We start from the raw sequence: 14,539 nt of genomic DNA on the forward strand, positions 1-14,539 counted from the left end.
CAGTTGCTGGTCGACCTTGAGGGCCAATGCGATGAGGGCGTCCAGCGAAGGAGGGAGGTCCACGGCGATGAGGAGGCCGCGGATCTGTGGAGAGAGTCCCTGGAAGAAGGCGTCGTGGAGGGCTTCCTCGTTCCATCGGCTATCAGCGGCCCGGATCCGAAACTCGATTGCGTATTCCGAGACGCGACGATGGCCTTGACGAAGCGTCATGAGCGAAGCGTTCCGGCGCCGCATCCTGGAACACTTGGTTTAGAGCACAGACGAACGCCGTCCAGGAATGACACGTCTTAGTCTTACAACTCCATTCTGCCATGGCACATGCCTCCGCCCTTCCTGTCATGTGGGAAATGACGAAGGCGATCCGGGAGCGGTCTGTGGGGAAGGCGAACGCCTGCAGTTCAAAATGGAGGCCGCACTGGGTGAGGAAGGGGTTGACCTTCCCTGAGTCACCTGAGAATTGTTCTGGTCAGGAGATTGGGGTTATGCTGGCACGGGGGAACTCCGTGGCGAGCGGAACGTGCGGAACCGGAACAACAGGCGCAGTGGCTACCGTTGGCGTGGCAGACGCGCCAGATTGGGAGGCTAGCCACGGCTCCAGGTGGGCACAAATCTCATGGAGCCTCAGATTAGTAACCTGGAGGGCAGCCCCCCTGCTTAACCAGGGATCTGCCCCGAACTTGCAGCGAACAGCAGATGGCTTCCGAGTCGGCTGGGTCCATGTTGTGGCCAGATTGTTCTGTCACGAACGAGACTCGAGGGCGGACCCAAATGCACAACTCCAGAGGCAAGCAGGCAGTACAGAGGAAGCTTTTACTCGTTCCAAGGTCGGTAATCAGTGAGTCAGTCCAAACAAGCAGAAGTAGCACTAGCAGCAGGCTTACGAGTTTGGTCGGGGAACAGGTCTGGGTCGGTACACGGAAGGTAGACGTCAGGCATACGGTAGGTGCGGGAACGAGGCATGAGAGGCGACGATCTGGCCAAGGACTAGTCGTCCCCTGGGTCCTATATGTACTGGGTCTAATCAGTGGTCATGAGGCGCAGGTGTGCGCCTTCAGATTAGCTGGCCACGCCCAGCCCGGGCTGGAATCCAGGCACATGACGGTACTAGTAGTTATCTCTGTGGTCTTGAGACTATTCTTGCCTTCGCAAAGAAGGAAGGTGAGGTAGAGTTGCTTCTTCATAAAAGTGGTTGCAAAGGTACTTTGGTGGTGCTCAAAATGATTTGGAGTGTCAAAGGTTTTTCATAGTAGGACAACATTCCGATGCTCCACAGATATGTCATAAGCAATAAGAATGTTATCTTGATTGCGACCATGCCACAGCCTCCTAATTTGGGACTTAACCACTTTTAGGGTAGGCATTTCATCTAGGTGTCCCTAATAGGTTAGGTGTCTTTTAATGTCTTCTCTGACTTTTGGGTTTAGGGTTTTTAGACTCTAAGTCTACACCCAGCCTCGAGTCAGCTTTCCGCTCAATTAACCAAAATGGATCCTAGATTGAAATGACCTTTTTACAATGTGTCAAATTAACCTAAATTTAGTTTTCTATTTTATTTATTTATTTTTTAAAATGTTGGGATGGTTGGTAATTTATGAGCGTGCCAATGTTCCTTCCTCACACCTCTCACAAGCACCCAGCCTCCCAGCCCCACTAATTTGGCCTCCTGCTTAGAGCCTGGAAGATGCTTATCAGATGATGTGTGTGTGAGTCCCACTTCTTTTAACATTTTTTTCCCTCATATAGTCAGCTAAATTAAAATCATCATTAGTTTCATATTGGCCTTCTCAACAATGTTTCATGCAGTTTTTTTAGGCCTGAAATAGTCAGAATGTTGATGTAGCATTTAACAAAATCTAAACTTTGTCCATAGTCTGTTTCCTCCATACACTTTTTAATCTGTTTGCAGATAAGTGCAAAGGTGTTTTAAATCAATATGAAATATTTTTCCCTATTAGTCCATTTTTCTTTCATTTTTCTTTTATCCTTTGATTTACAAAACACGTTCCATTGTCACTATAAATTGCTTTTGGAATTATATATATATATATATATATATATATATATATATATATATATATTATTATTATTATTATATAGTATTATGTCATTACATAACATATTTGCTGTTAGAGCATCAAAGTGTTTTGTTTGAAATAACTATCCATTTAGAGAATGCTTCTGTACTGGCCATAGAGTATTTTTTTTTCTTCACTTTGACCTAATTCAATAAAATCTATTTATATATTATTTGAAAGGGATAAGTAGGTGTCAGAAACCTCCCCCTTTTTGGTCTGAGCCTTGTGGGTTATGTTTAGCACAGACATGCTTTACAAATTTCTTTTTCCCTTAAATTGTATAATGTATCTACGCTTCATTTCCCTCCTGTTGAGGCATGTAAAAAGCATGGCTCATTACGGCCTCCCATTTATATAATGTTTTTTGTAAAATGGGTTTTTGTTCTGTGCTCACATGAACTCCATCTTTTTATTTATTTATTCCCCCTCGTTTGTGCGAATTTTTCTGTTCTTGCATTGAGCTTTGTTGTTGCACATTAATAGATGTTTGGTTATTTAAATGTTGTTGCGACACTGTCTCTTTTAGCCTCAGAAATGGTTTTGAAGACTTCTTCCTTTACCTTTCTATCCGCAAAATCATTTCTTCTTGAGACTAAGTCTATCTACTGTGTGTGTGTAGCACATTTGCATACAACTTGCATACACTGCTCCTATTGTTTCTGATGAGATCTGCATGTGGAACTGATTTGCCTGTTGATATCATACTTCTATTCTTTCAATATTGCTCAAAAGCGTGTACTGTGGCAAATGGATATTAACTATTTGTCATAAATTGATATTTACGCCCCACCATCTAGATAAGGTGTTTGCTGTTACCTGTCAAGGCTCATGTTCTATTTGACAGTAAAACTTATGTTTGACAAAGTGCGTTTTCTGCTCCAACAGTTTATTTCAACAATGATGTCACTTTTAAGTCTATCTCATATATTATTAAACTCAGCGCATAATTTGTAACATAGATTCTGAAATAACCTGTTAGGCCTAAAAAGGACATCGTCTGATTGTTTTTTTCTTTTCTTCTATGCAGATTCCTTGAGTATTCTTTCAGCGAAAACATTTCCCATTAAATCATTTTTTTTATGTTGTACTATGCATTTCTATTCAGTAACAGTTTTTTTGGGAGTTGTATTGCATTTAGTAAATCAACTAACAATTTCGCATGTGTTACTTTGGCTGTGGATGAAATCACCCCCCTATTTTTTTTCCAGTACTGCGCAAAATACATGCACTGTTGCAATGCATATTCACTGTCTATACCATGCATTTTCTTAGATGAACAATCTACAAATAACACTTCTCTTCTTTCTAAAGGCTGATCTCTTAGGCCACTTCTGTGTTTGGCTCATATTTCTGTTAACGTTTGACAATCATGTTTTGCTCTATCCTCATGACGTGGTCTTAAAATCAGAGGATGGAACAAAACTATGGTTGAACTTGTTTCTTACAGCAGTAGATGTCACAATAACTGCTCTTACACACTGGGGTAATGCACATGCTGCGCTAAGTCTCTATATTGTTGCACTAAAACGTAGTTCATAAAATTACCTTTACAATCTACTATCTGCATAAACGATTTTGCTATAGTTTGACACTCGTTCCTTCTTTATCTCTGTCAGGTTCACCAATCAGACATTCATTAAACAGGACAAAAAAGGAAGCAAAGACACCAGTTCAAGTCTCGCGAGGAGAGGGGAGAGGAAGTGTCTCGTACAATTCACCACTGCACTCTGATTATCTTCTCCTCAGCACCTCTATTTATTTAGATTTAAGACGCCCCTTGTTTACATGGATGTTACAAAAAGGAGACGGCAAGCAAAACTGTTTGAAACAAAGTGTACATGTTTGTTCATGTGCATGTGCATGTGTGGAAGATTACTGAATACATGTGTGGTCATCATTTCTTTAACAGGCAGCAGTTCTAACAGTTCTGATGATTAGATGTTTTTGTTCTTGCTATCTCCTGCTAGGAGGCTGCCACGTTATCTTCAGCAGAGCACAGCATTTCTTTATTGGAAGCAGATGTATGATAATTATGATCACAATTATTCCTACATTTCCCCCCTGTTTATCCTACATTTGCTGCCACATTTTGTAGAGCAGAGCAAAGCATTCTTCATTGCAGGCAGAGCAAAGCATTCTTCATTGCAGGCAAAGCAGTAACTGAATTGGAGCAGAGCAAATAATTTCTTCAATGCAGTCAAGAAGCAGTTACTTGATACTATTTACAACTATTTCTACATTATCCTCCAGTTTATCCTACATTTGCTCAAATCCTTAAATCATCTAATAGATCACCCTTTCGGGTTACACTCAGAGGAAAATATAACACTAATTACTTGTAATCTTCTGGATCAAAGAACAGGTCTGGAAGAGAAGTCATAACGTCATCATCGTGGTCAACAATATCACTGTCATTACTCTGTTGTGCGAATAGTGGATATATTTTTCCCAATTTTGAATTTGTTGGGGCAACAGCAGTGGTTATAAGTTGGTTAAGTGATGCCTTTATGCAGCGAATACAACATCCACACAATGCAAGAATAGCTGCAAACAGCTATAGAAACTAGGACAGAGAACACCAAATTTTAGATTTGCCAAACTTTTTTTTTTCCCCACCACTCAGACCTGGCTGATGTGTTTACACCAGAGTGCTCCTTCAACTTGTGGTTCAGGCTGTGGAGGCCTTGAATGGCCCTTCTCCGTGACCCCTCAGGTGCTGTGATATTTGGAATAAACAACACTGGTCACCGAACATTGAGCAGTTGTTCCCTCATGGCAATAAAGCCTGCTTCCGTATAATTACCTAGTTTCTGTACATTGTAATGTACGTAGTTGATTCTGTCAACGTTTTTATTCAGAGTTATCCATAACAAGATGGATTCCCATCCTGCAGCAATCTCGTTAACCAACTTATACTCATCTGGTATGCCGTTGGGATGCCATTTGCTATAATGTATGTCAGATCTCCATCTTTCCAAGAGGACCTTCGCCTTTGGGAGAACCCAAGGGGAAGTCCAAAGATGGATGCGGCCAATTGTATATCCTCTGCTTTGGATGGAAACACAGTCACAGATAAGAGCAGTGTTGTCACATCATGTTAAGGTAGTAGTGAGTGTTTTTTGTTTTTTTTTCTCTAATACCTCTCATCTTTTGTGTCTAGTGTCCTTTACACTTTTCCTCATCATCTTCCTTTCTATGGAACAACAGATCTCTCTGCCTGTTTGTTCTTCCTGTCCACTTTCTTTATCTTTCTTTTTCTGACTCCTTCTGAACATTGTGTTATCTCACTCTTTTGTACGGCCACAAGGCTCAAGTCTCTACTGAGGTCAAAAGGAGTGTTTGCGAGGACAGCAGCCCCTGCCCCACATGGTGAGAGCTTTTTGTCATTTACATTTCACTGGTATTCTCTCTGCTCTGGACACTTTTCTTCCAATTCAAATGATTAATTTTCTTTTCCCCCATCGAATTTTATCCCTTTAACACATTACGTGTTAGGGAAGCCTTTTAATCCATATTCAGGAGCACAGTGAACCACATACAATACTACTTTTAAATCTCTCTCTCTCTCTCTCTCTCTCTCTCTATTTAGTTATCACCATTGGGTATCGTCATACCTATCTTAGGCCATTTTATTAAGGTCACCTTTTATTTCTACAATTTATCATCTTTCAACAGGATTAGTATTATTACTGTTATATGTTGTTGTTTTTTTTTAGTTATTTGCTTATTTATATACATCTATTTTCCAAATTAGGCTGGCCAGCAAAGTTGTATCTTTGTAATTCATCTAATTAATCATTAAGCTAATTCATTTATCTAAATATTTTAGCTTACTAGGCTTTGTGCCTCGACAAGTTCCCGATCCTTGCAAGTTAATTAATTTCTTCCTTTTTGTTTACTGCTATTATTCCCCATTTTGAGAATTTGGAGCCAAAACACTACACCTATCGTGTACTAAGGTTGGCTTTTGTATTCAATAGGGTGACTGTTCAAAATTCTCGTTTGTTATTTCTCAAGCTTCTACCTAGCAGGGCGAAGAAATCTTGCCTGTGCTTCCAAATGATCTGTCACTTGAGATCATGTCTCTCACTCAATCGTTTACACAGACACACATGCAGCATTCGATGTTATTGTATTGTATCGATTTGTTATTCACATACTAAAGTGTTGTTTAACATGGAATTTAAGTGCAGAACGCGAGTCCGCCCTCGCATATTTCTCAACTGTTTTGTTTGATGTTATTATATTGTATCGATGTGTTATTTTACGTATTGAAGTATTGTTTAATGCAGAATTTAAGTCCGCAACCCGAGTCCGCCCTCGTTTATTTCCACAACTTAGTGTACAGACGAGTCCGCCCTCATTACACGGAATTTAACTGTATCCTGTGCAGACGAGTCCGCCCTCGTTACACGGAATTTAACTGTATCCTGTACAGACGAGTCCCGCCTCGTTACACGGAATTTAATTGTACCTCCAACACGTTGCCTTTGTGTAGACTGCGATGCTACCTTCGTGCATATTCGACACTCACTCATTCATACCCCACAAGGAAAATGATTCTTACCAAGAGGTCTTCTTGTCCCTCGGATTTCCGTCAACCTTCAGATCCCAGTTTGAGAGCTCGAGGACCAGTCCTTTAACGGGTCTGTGTTGCCGTGGCCATGGTCTTCCTGGAGGTCGACTATGAAGCTGGGATCCTCAGGTATGTTGGAATCCGGCTCAAAGGACCCAGCAAATGTTAGGTTTAAACCCAACCGCTGGATTAATTATGCAAATGAAGGGACAAGAGAGGTCTTCAATTTGGCTCTAGAGGTGAAGCGGGTTTGACTGACCAGCTGCAACACCAACACCCGCTCTCAGTCAGTCTTACCAGTGTCCCCCTTTTCATTACTTTCTCAAAACAAAGGGTCACAAGATCAAAGAAAAAGATGGAGGAACAGATAGCAATGCCAACACAAAGACAAATACTAAGATAAACATTTACAACAATGGCGTTTGAGGAGTATCTGCTTTGAAGTCAGCAAGGGGGTGCATCATCCCCCCAGATGTGGCTGGGTCACACTCAGGTCACAGTCAGGTCACACAGCTACTCCCAATGAGAATGATTCAGGCAAGGATGATATAAACAAATGCATGATAAAATAATAAATCTAACACTTTGCTTTACAATGATGCCTATGATAGAGGCTCCGCCAGGTCCAATATACAAGCTGTTTCATCTTAAAGATGTTGATTGTCTTACTCCTCACTTGCCTCGTCTCTCTTCTGGTTGTAATGCATGGCTGTCTAGTTTTGTGGAAACTTTACAGGGGTATACAGTCTGCATGGGAGAGTGGAGACAAGCAACATCTAGATCATGCACTAGTATTGAACAACGAGAAATCAAGACAACTACAGGTACGCTTAACATACCCAATGGAACCATATTGAGTGCACACTTTGAGCGTCTGGCCGCAGCTGTCAGAGAGAGGTTCCCCACTCCTCTTATAGCTGCCAAAGCTGGATGTTTTGGAGACAAGGTTCAAGAGAGCAGAGGCAGTTAAAAAAGACCAACAAACAATGAAGCATCCAGAGACGAATGCTTGCATCATATCAAGTGGCTTGGAACATTGCAAGGGCCAAAAAGTCACGCCCCCTCTTTCTGGCCCCAGGAAATCTGTGGCCATTGAATATTTGGGTGGAATAAACCAGTGAATTTAGATCTGGAACTATGACCCCTGATGTCTACAGAATCTGTCCTTTTTTGTGCCAGCACCAAACCAGACTGTGATGGAGGTACACAATACTGATCGGACTGATTTTAAATGGAGCAAAATCGAAAGCCTTGTAACACGAGAAAGTTGTTTGAAACATAGAATGCTCTTCCAAACAGATATTTGAACACAAAGAAATATACTTGGTACATTTCACTGTCACCAAATTAAAAAATTCATAAAAAAAAACAGAACAAAAAAAATGTGATATTACATTACCAATCATGTTCTGGGGAACACTAGATCATGGCAGGTCTCCAATAAAACAGGTGCCATCCAAATCTGATGTTTCATTTCAAAATAAAACTCCCCTGATATTTGAATATTTGACTGTCATTCACACCGATTTTAAAAATTTGTTTAATAAACATCGATAGGATATCGCAACACCAGTCCAGTTCTGGTGGACACGAGACCACCTAAAGTATTCAACAAAATATCCCATCCATATCTGTTGGGGCATTTCAAAATGAAAGCCACCTGAAATGTGCATATTTCATTATTTTACAACAATTTAAAAAAATCATAAAATAAAATCTAAACGGTATCACAACACCGGTCCCATTCTGGGGGACGCTAAACCACCCTAGGTCTTTAACAAAAGAAGCCCGATTCAAATTTGATGCGGCATTTCAAATTTAAAGGCACCTGAAATATGCATATTTCATTATATTCACAACAATTTTAAAAAATCATAAAACAAAATCTAAAGGGTATCACAACACCGGTCCAATTCTGGGGGACGCTAAACATTCGACTTCGCTACTGCAAAAAAACATCACTTCCTGGTTCTTCCTTACACAAAATCCTAGAGAGACTTTCTTTTTCCCTGGCGGGAGATGAAAAAAATAATATACAGCAACATTCTGACTTGCTGTGAAAAAGCAGATGGTGTCCATTCAGGATGATTATTTTCAGCTAAAAACCTACTAAATTTGATGTTTTAAGTGTCAGTGGCCCTTTAAAGTTGTCATTATGACATTTTAAGTGATCATGATGAAACTCACCCTTCTTATTATGAGATATAAACAAAAATATTAAAGTCACCATGATCACATTTAAAGTCGTGATGAGATATAGAAACATCATAATAAGATCGAAAACTCGTTGTGACATCACTTGAAGTCATGATGATGTGATATAAAGGCATCATGATGAGATTTAAAGTCAGCATTTGACAAGCAAATCCTAAATTAGGACGTCAATGACAGCATTAGGTCATCGGCTCGGTCGTGACACCAGAATACAACCAAACATCAAGTCACAAATATACAACATACTACACCTCATGAGTGGGAGAGTGCATTGTTGTTCAGCCGGTATTGACCCATCCATTTTCTCACCACAAAACTTGATTTTGATATACATAGCTTTTTGTAATTCCCGCCATGAAAATCCTCTCGAGGGATTTGTTTTCGACAAGAAGCAGGAAATGACTTTGTTGGTAGTAGAGCGCTCAAGCAGACGCGTCTTGGTTCTATTAGTTTTACCTGCGGGAAGATAGCTCATTGTTCCTTCGTGTTAGCCAAAATGCTGGCTTGTTTCATTGCTGGATATTTCTCGAATACTCGGGAGGATAGATTCGCTCTTCATACTTTTCAAAAAGATCCAGTTCATGGTGAAAAAAGGACGAGAGCATCGTGGGTTTCAAATGACAGGTAGGTGTGTATACAGGTACTAAAAAAAACAATTGTTGGGGAACGGGCGTAATCATTAATTCAGGGGTGCTAAATGTCTCGATGTGTGCATCGGAAGGCTTCCGTGCAGCACCCGCTGAATGATGGCCTCTGTAGGCCATGTGGATCGCCACCACCCTTGTCGACAAGGCCGAGCCAGGCGCCGGCCTTGTTGGCCTCAGAACTCAAATATTTATAAAAAAACTAATAATCAATATAATTTAAAATAAATCTGTTTTGCATTTTTGTAGTGGGTAGATCTTTGTGACTTGGTCATTCTATTTCTTCATTGGTAATTCTAAAAAAAAAAAAGTCCCCCCCCTTCGATCGTGAGAGGCTGGATGCTTGAGAAGTAGATCTTGGGGTAAAAAAGTCTGGGCACCCCTGGTTTATAGGGATGACACTTGACCTTTAAGATTGGAGTTATTTGTTCTGTCTAGTTTGTTCTTGTGAGAACCCGAGGAACAGCATTCTGAATGAGCTGCAGCTGCTGTTTAATATTGTGTTTGGGGAGTCTAGTCAGAAGACCATTAGCGTAGTCAAGTCTACTTGAGATAAAAGCATGGATGAACTTTTCCTGGTCTGCTTGACACTTACAAGCCTTCACTCTAGATATGCTCTTCGGATGGTAAAAGGCTGTGTTTGTGATTGATTTGATATGACTGTTGAAAGTAAGGTCGGAATCAATCAGAATACCAAGGTTTCGGACTTGGTCTTTGGTTTTTAAAGGTAGAGAGTCCAGGTGTTTACTCACAGCAATTCTTCTCTTGATTCCCAAAAACAATTGTCTCAGTTTTGTTGTGGTTTAGATGAAGACCATTTTGGCTCACCCAGTTATTTATCTGTTTAAGACAGTGATCAATACCTCAACTGAACTGTAGTCATCTGGAGACACAGCTATATATAACTGTGTGTTATCTGCGTAACTATTATAGTTAAAATTTAAGTTTTGAAGAATTTGACCCAAGGGATAGCAGGTACAGGCTGAAAAGAAGTGGTCTTAGAACTGACCCTTGGGTCAGGGACCCCATAAGTCATTATCATTATAGATTGAGCACTTCCAATGGTTAAAAAGTAGTTCCTTTCCTCCAGGTAGGACCTAAACCACTTAAAGGTGAAGTGTCATTAAATGGATGATTTTTAGTATGTTATTAATGAAAAAACGGCATCCATTATGGACCCATCCGTTTTTTTTTCACCACAAAACATGGTTTTGACGTATATGGCTTTTTGTAACTCCCGCCATAATAATCCTCTCGAGGGATTTTTTTCGACAAGAAGCAGGAAGTGACGTACGGGGCAAGGAGCGCCCTCCAGCGGACTCGTTTGTTTCTATTAGTTTTACCTATGGGAAGCTAGTTCCTTATTCCTTCATGTTAGCCAAAATGCCAGTTTGTTGCATTGCTGGATATTGCTTGAACACTTGGGAGGATGGATTTACCCTTCATAAGTTTTCAAGAGACCCGGTTCGTTGTGAAACATGGATTGCACTGGTGCAAAGGATGAGAGCTTTGTGGGTTCCAAATGACAGGTAGGTGTGCATACAGCTACTAAAAAAATAATAGTTTGGGTCGGGCCACATAATCGGTCTCATAATGTAACAAAAGATCTGTTTGACAGGCATGCTAAGTGTGCCGATGTGTGCGTCGGACGGCTTCCGCATCGGGATCGCCAGCGAAGGCTGCTGCGTCGGCTCGCCAGCGAAGGCTGCAGTGTCGGGCTCGCGGACAGCAGCAGCTATGAACAACGCTGTCAGCAATGGCGCACTCAGCCGCGTGCAATCCCAACGGCAAAAAGTGGCTTGGCCCAGTGTTTTGATAAGCCACCTCGGTGCAGAAATTGAGCCACCCTGGCCGAGACGCTGCTTCCATCGGTCACGGCTTCAGCAAAGGCTGCCACGTCGGGCTTGCAGATGCCGGCGGCTATGAACAACACTGCCAGCAATGGCGCACTCAGCCGCATGCGACGACAACGCCGTAAAGTGGCTTTGCTCGGTGCTGTGATAAGCCACCTTGGCGCCGAAAATGAGTCTCCTCGGTCAAAGCCCCGTCTGCCGGTCACGCAGCTGAATGCGCCATTGCCGGCAGCGTTGTTCATAGCCGCTGCCATCAGCGATGAACAACACTGCCGATTATCGCCGACAACAATTGCGCAATCAGGCGCGAGCGACTACATTGCCATAAAGTGGCCCGGCTCAGTGCAGCGATGATCCACCTCAGTGCCAGTGATTGGCTCGTCACACCCGGGCCGCGGTGTTGTGATCGCACGCGGCTGAGTATGCTACATACTGTCATACTGTCGGGGAGTGTGTTGTTAGTTAGAAGTGATCCGCATATCATCTAAATACGGGTCGAAACAATAGGGTAATAAAACCCCGGATACTTCACTCGATTTTGAGATGTTCTATTCTTCGAAAAAAGCTTCCATGCCTGAAGGGGCATGTCCCACAGTAGGGGCCACAGTGTGTTTTCAATGCCGAATGTCCGAGGTGACGTCATGGACAGTAAATGCAGCCGATATGGTGACCAATTGGATGACGAATGAGACTTCTGCAACTTTGCGCATGGATGACGCACTCTGCTCATATTTATTTTTTCGTGTAGACATTGAAGTGATATATTTTGCATTTCAATATCTATTTTAGAATGTTTATAGGGAAGACACTTGACCTTTAAGGACCGTTCCATTGACTCCTACCCACATTTCCAACCTGTTCAGCAAGATATTGCTGGAGCTAATCCCAGCTGTCATTGGGCAGGAGGCATGGTACACCATAAATTGGTTGCCAGCCACTCGCAGGGCACATGGAGATAGATAACAGCCACACTCACAATCACATCTCGGGGCAATTGAGAGGGTCCAATTAATGTTACATGTTTTTGGGATGTGGGAGGAGACTGGAGTGCCCAGAGAGAAAATATGCAGGCATGGAGAGAACATGCAAATGCCACACAGGGAGGGCTGTGATTAAACCCGGGTCCTCAGAACTGTGAGGCCAATGCTTTCCAGCTGCTCCACCGTGCTGCCACCCTTGGAATAACCTCGGTATAATTTGACAGTCTTTAAGACAGTCAGGGCCTGTTATTGTGTCTAAAAGCCAAAATGAACAAAAGCGAAAAGTAGAATAGTTAATGTTGATCCTGATAATGTTATTAAATCTGCTAACATACACAACAAGGCACTAATGATTCTTTAAAAAATGGAAGAGAAATTTTAAATGCTCACATATCTCAAGTACACAGGTACAATTCTAAAGAAAATCTTTTCTTTTCAGCTTGTCTCATGACGGGTCGCCACAGCGTGTCATCATTTTCCAGGTGTACCTATCTCCTGCATCTTTCTCTCTAACACCAACTGCCCTCATGTCATTCCTCACAATATCCATCAACCTTCTCTTTGGTCTTCCTCTCACTCCTTTGCCTGGCAGCTCCATCTTCAGCACCCTTCTACCAATATACTCACTCTCTCGCCTTTGGAAATGTCCAAACCATCAAAGTCTGCTCTCTCGAACCTTGTCTCCAAAACATCCAGCTTTGGCTGTCCCTCTAATGAGCTCATTTCGACTTATATCCAACTTGCTCACTCCTAGCGAGAACCTCAACATCTCCATTTGTTCCACCTCCAGTTCTGCTTCCTGTTGTCACTTCAATGCCACCGTCTCTAATGCTTGGACCCGTTTCTTCACTTCCTTACCATACTCACCATTGCTCTGGATTGTATTTGTAGTCGTCCACCCTCGCTATCTCTTCTCCCTGGAGCCTCACACTTCCCCCTTTATAACTCGGCCAATGATCGTGTTTGTTGATCACATTCATGATATTGCAAAGTGACTCCAGTTCAATCATACAATTCTGAACATAAAATTATACCTTGTGGGATATAGATCCAGTTTGAGATTTAGCAAAGCAAAGATGGGATTGCTGCAAGAAAGAAAGTTATAGTTTTAATAATGTTCAACCATGCGAAGATGGAGTTGCTTAATTATGGAATATTCATCCATCCATTTTCTGAGCTGCTTATTCTCTCGAGGGTTGGGGGAGTGCTGAAGCCAATCCCAGTTGTCATTGGGCAGGTGGTGGGGTACACCCTGAACTGGTTGCCAGCCAAGAGCAGGTCGCATGGAGACCGACAATCTAGATACTCCAATTACTGCATGTCTTTGGGATGTGGGAGGAAACCGGTGTGGCTAGAGAAAACCCATGCAGGCATGGAGAGAACATGCAAAGTCCACAAAGGTGGGGCCCGGATTTAAATCCCGGTCCTCATAACTAAGGCCAACACTTTTACAGCTGTGCCCATTGTGCTGCTAATTATGGAATTATACATTTTACATTATTCAAAACACATTTTCAATTATTTGTGGAAAGCATTTAGTTTTTCTGGTCCAGGCAAACACAATGTTTAGTTTTCTTAGCACCTTCTGACTTGTGTTTTGGTTTTGCTTTTCAACCTGTAAGATCCATGATAGAAATATAGCATGGTGTCAGCTTGAAATGTTTCTGAATTGATCTCTCTCAGAAGACGCAATGAACTTGTTTCATAAGCAAAATGTATTATTCGTAACTGAAGAAAAATCACTCTCACTGTCAGATTTATTCTGTATCTGAAAGAAATTCTCAAACTTCATTTTTTGGCTCTTATTATCTGCAATACTATTTCTGGACGAAAGGGACATTGTCATGATCAGAACACGAGAACCAAAAATGCACGAGACCAGATACAGTTCACACAGCGTGTCTATTCAGTCCAAGCTTGGTACACAGGCAGGCAGTCCAAACAGGCAACGGTGTCAGAATCACTAGGCGGAGAGGCAGGGTTTGGCACACAGAGTACCAAGCACGAGGACATGGAGTTGCGGGAATTTAACACGAAAGTACAACGATCTGGCAAAGACCAGACTGCACGCGTGGCAGTATATCTGGAACGTAATTAACAAAACAAGAAGCAGATGTGCGCATCTGCTCACCGGAGCAGGTGCACACCGGGGAGAGCAAAGGCACACCCATAACAGATTTAATCTTTGAATAATATA

General features: G+C 42.0%; 1 long non-coding RNA gene across 6 annotated transcripts in view; it reads left to right on the forward strand.

Moving 5' to 3' along the window:
* The window catches only part of LOC133506635 (uncharacterized), a 44,493-nt gene that overhangs the window by 10,628 nt on the left and 19,326 nt on the right, over positions 1 to 14,539 (forward strand). For 3 of the 6 annotated variants that reach the window (XR_009796562.1, XR_009796559.1, XR_009796563.1), the window contains exons 2-3: positions 3,692 to 5,444; positions 6,684 to 7,475. This is a non-coding gene — a long non-coding RNA (uncharacterized LOC133506635). The remainder of the gene's footprint in view (positions 1 to 3,691; positions 5,445 to 6,683; positions 7,476 to 14,539) is intronic. The other 3 variants (XR_009796561.1, XR_009796560.1, XR_009796564.1) reach the window with 3 other exon arrangements.

Source organism: Syngnathoides biaculeatus, chromosome 9, assembly GCF_019802595.1.
Source record: "Syngnathoides biaculeatus isolate LvHL_M chromosome 9, ASM1980259v1, whole genome shotgun sequence".
NCBI lineage: Eukaryota > Metazoa > Chordata > Actinopteri > Syngnathiformes > Syngnathidae > Syngnathoides > Syngnathoides biaculeatus.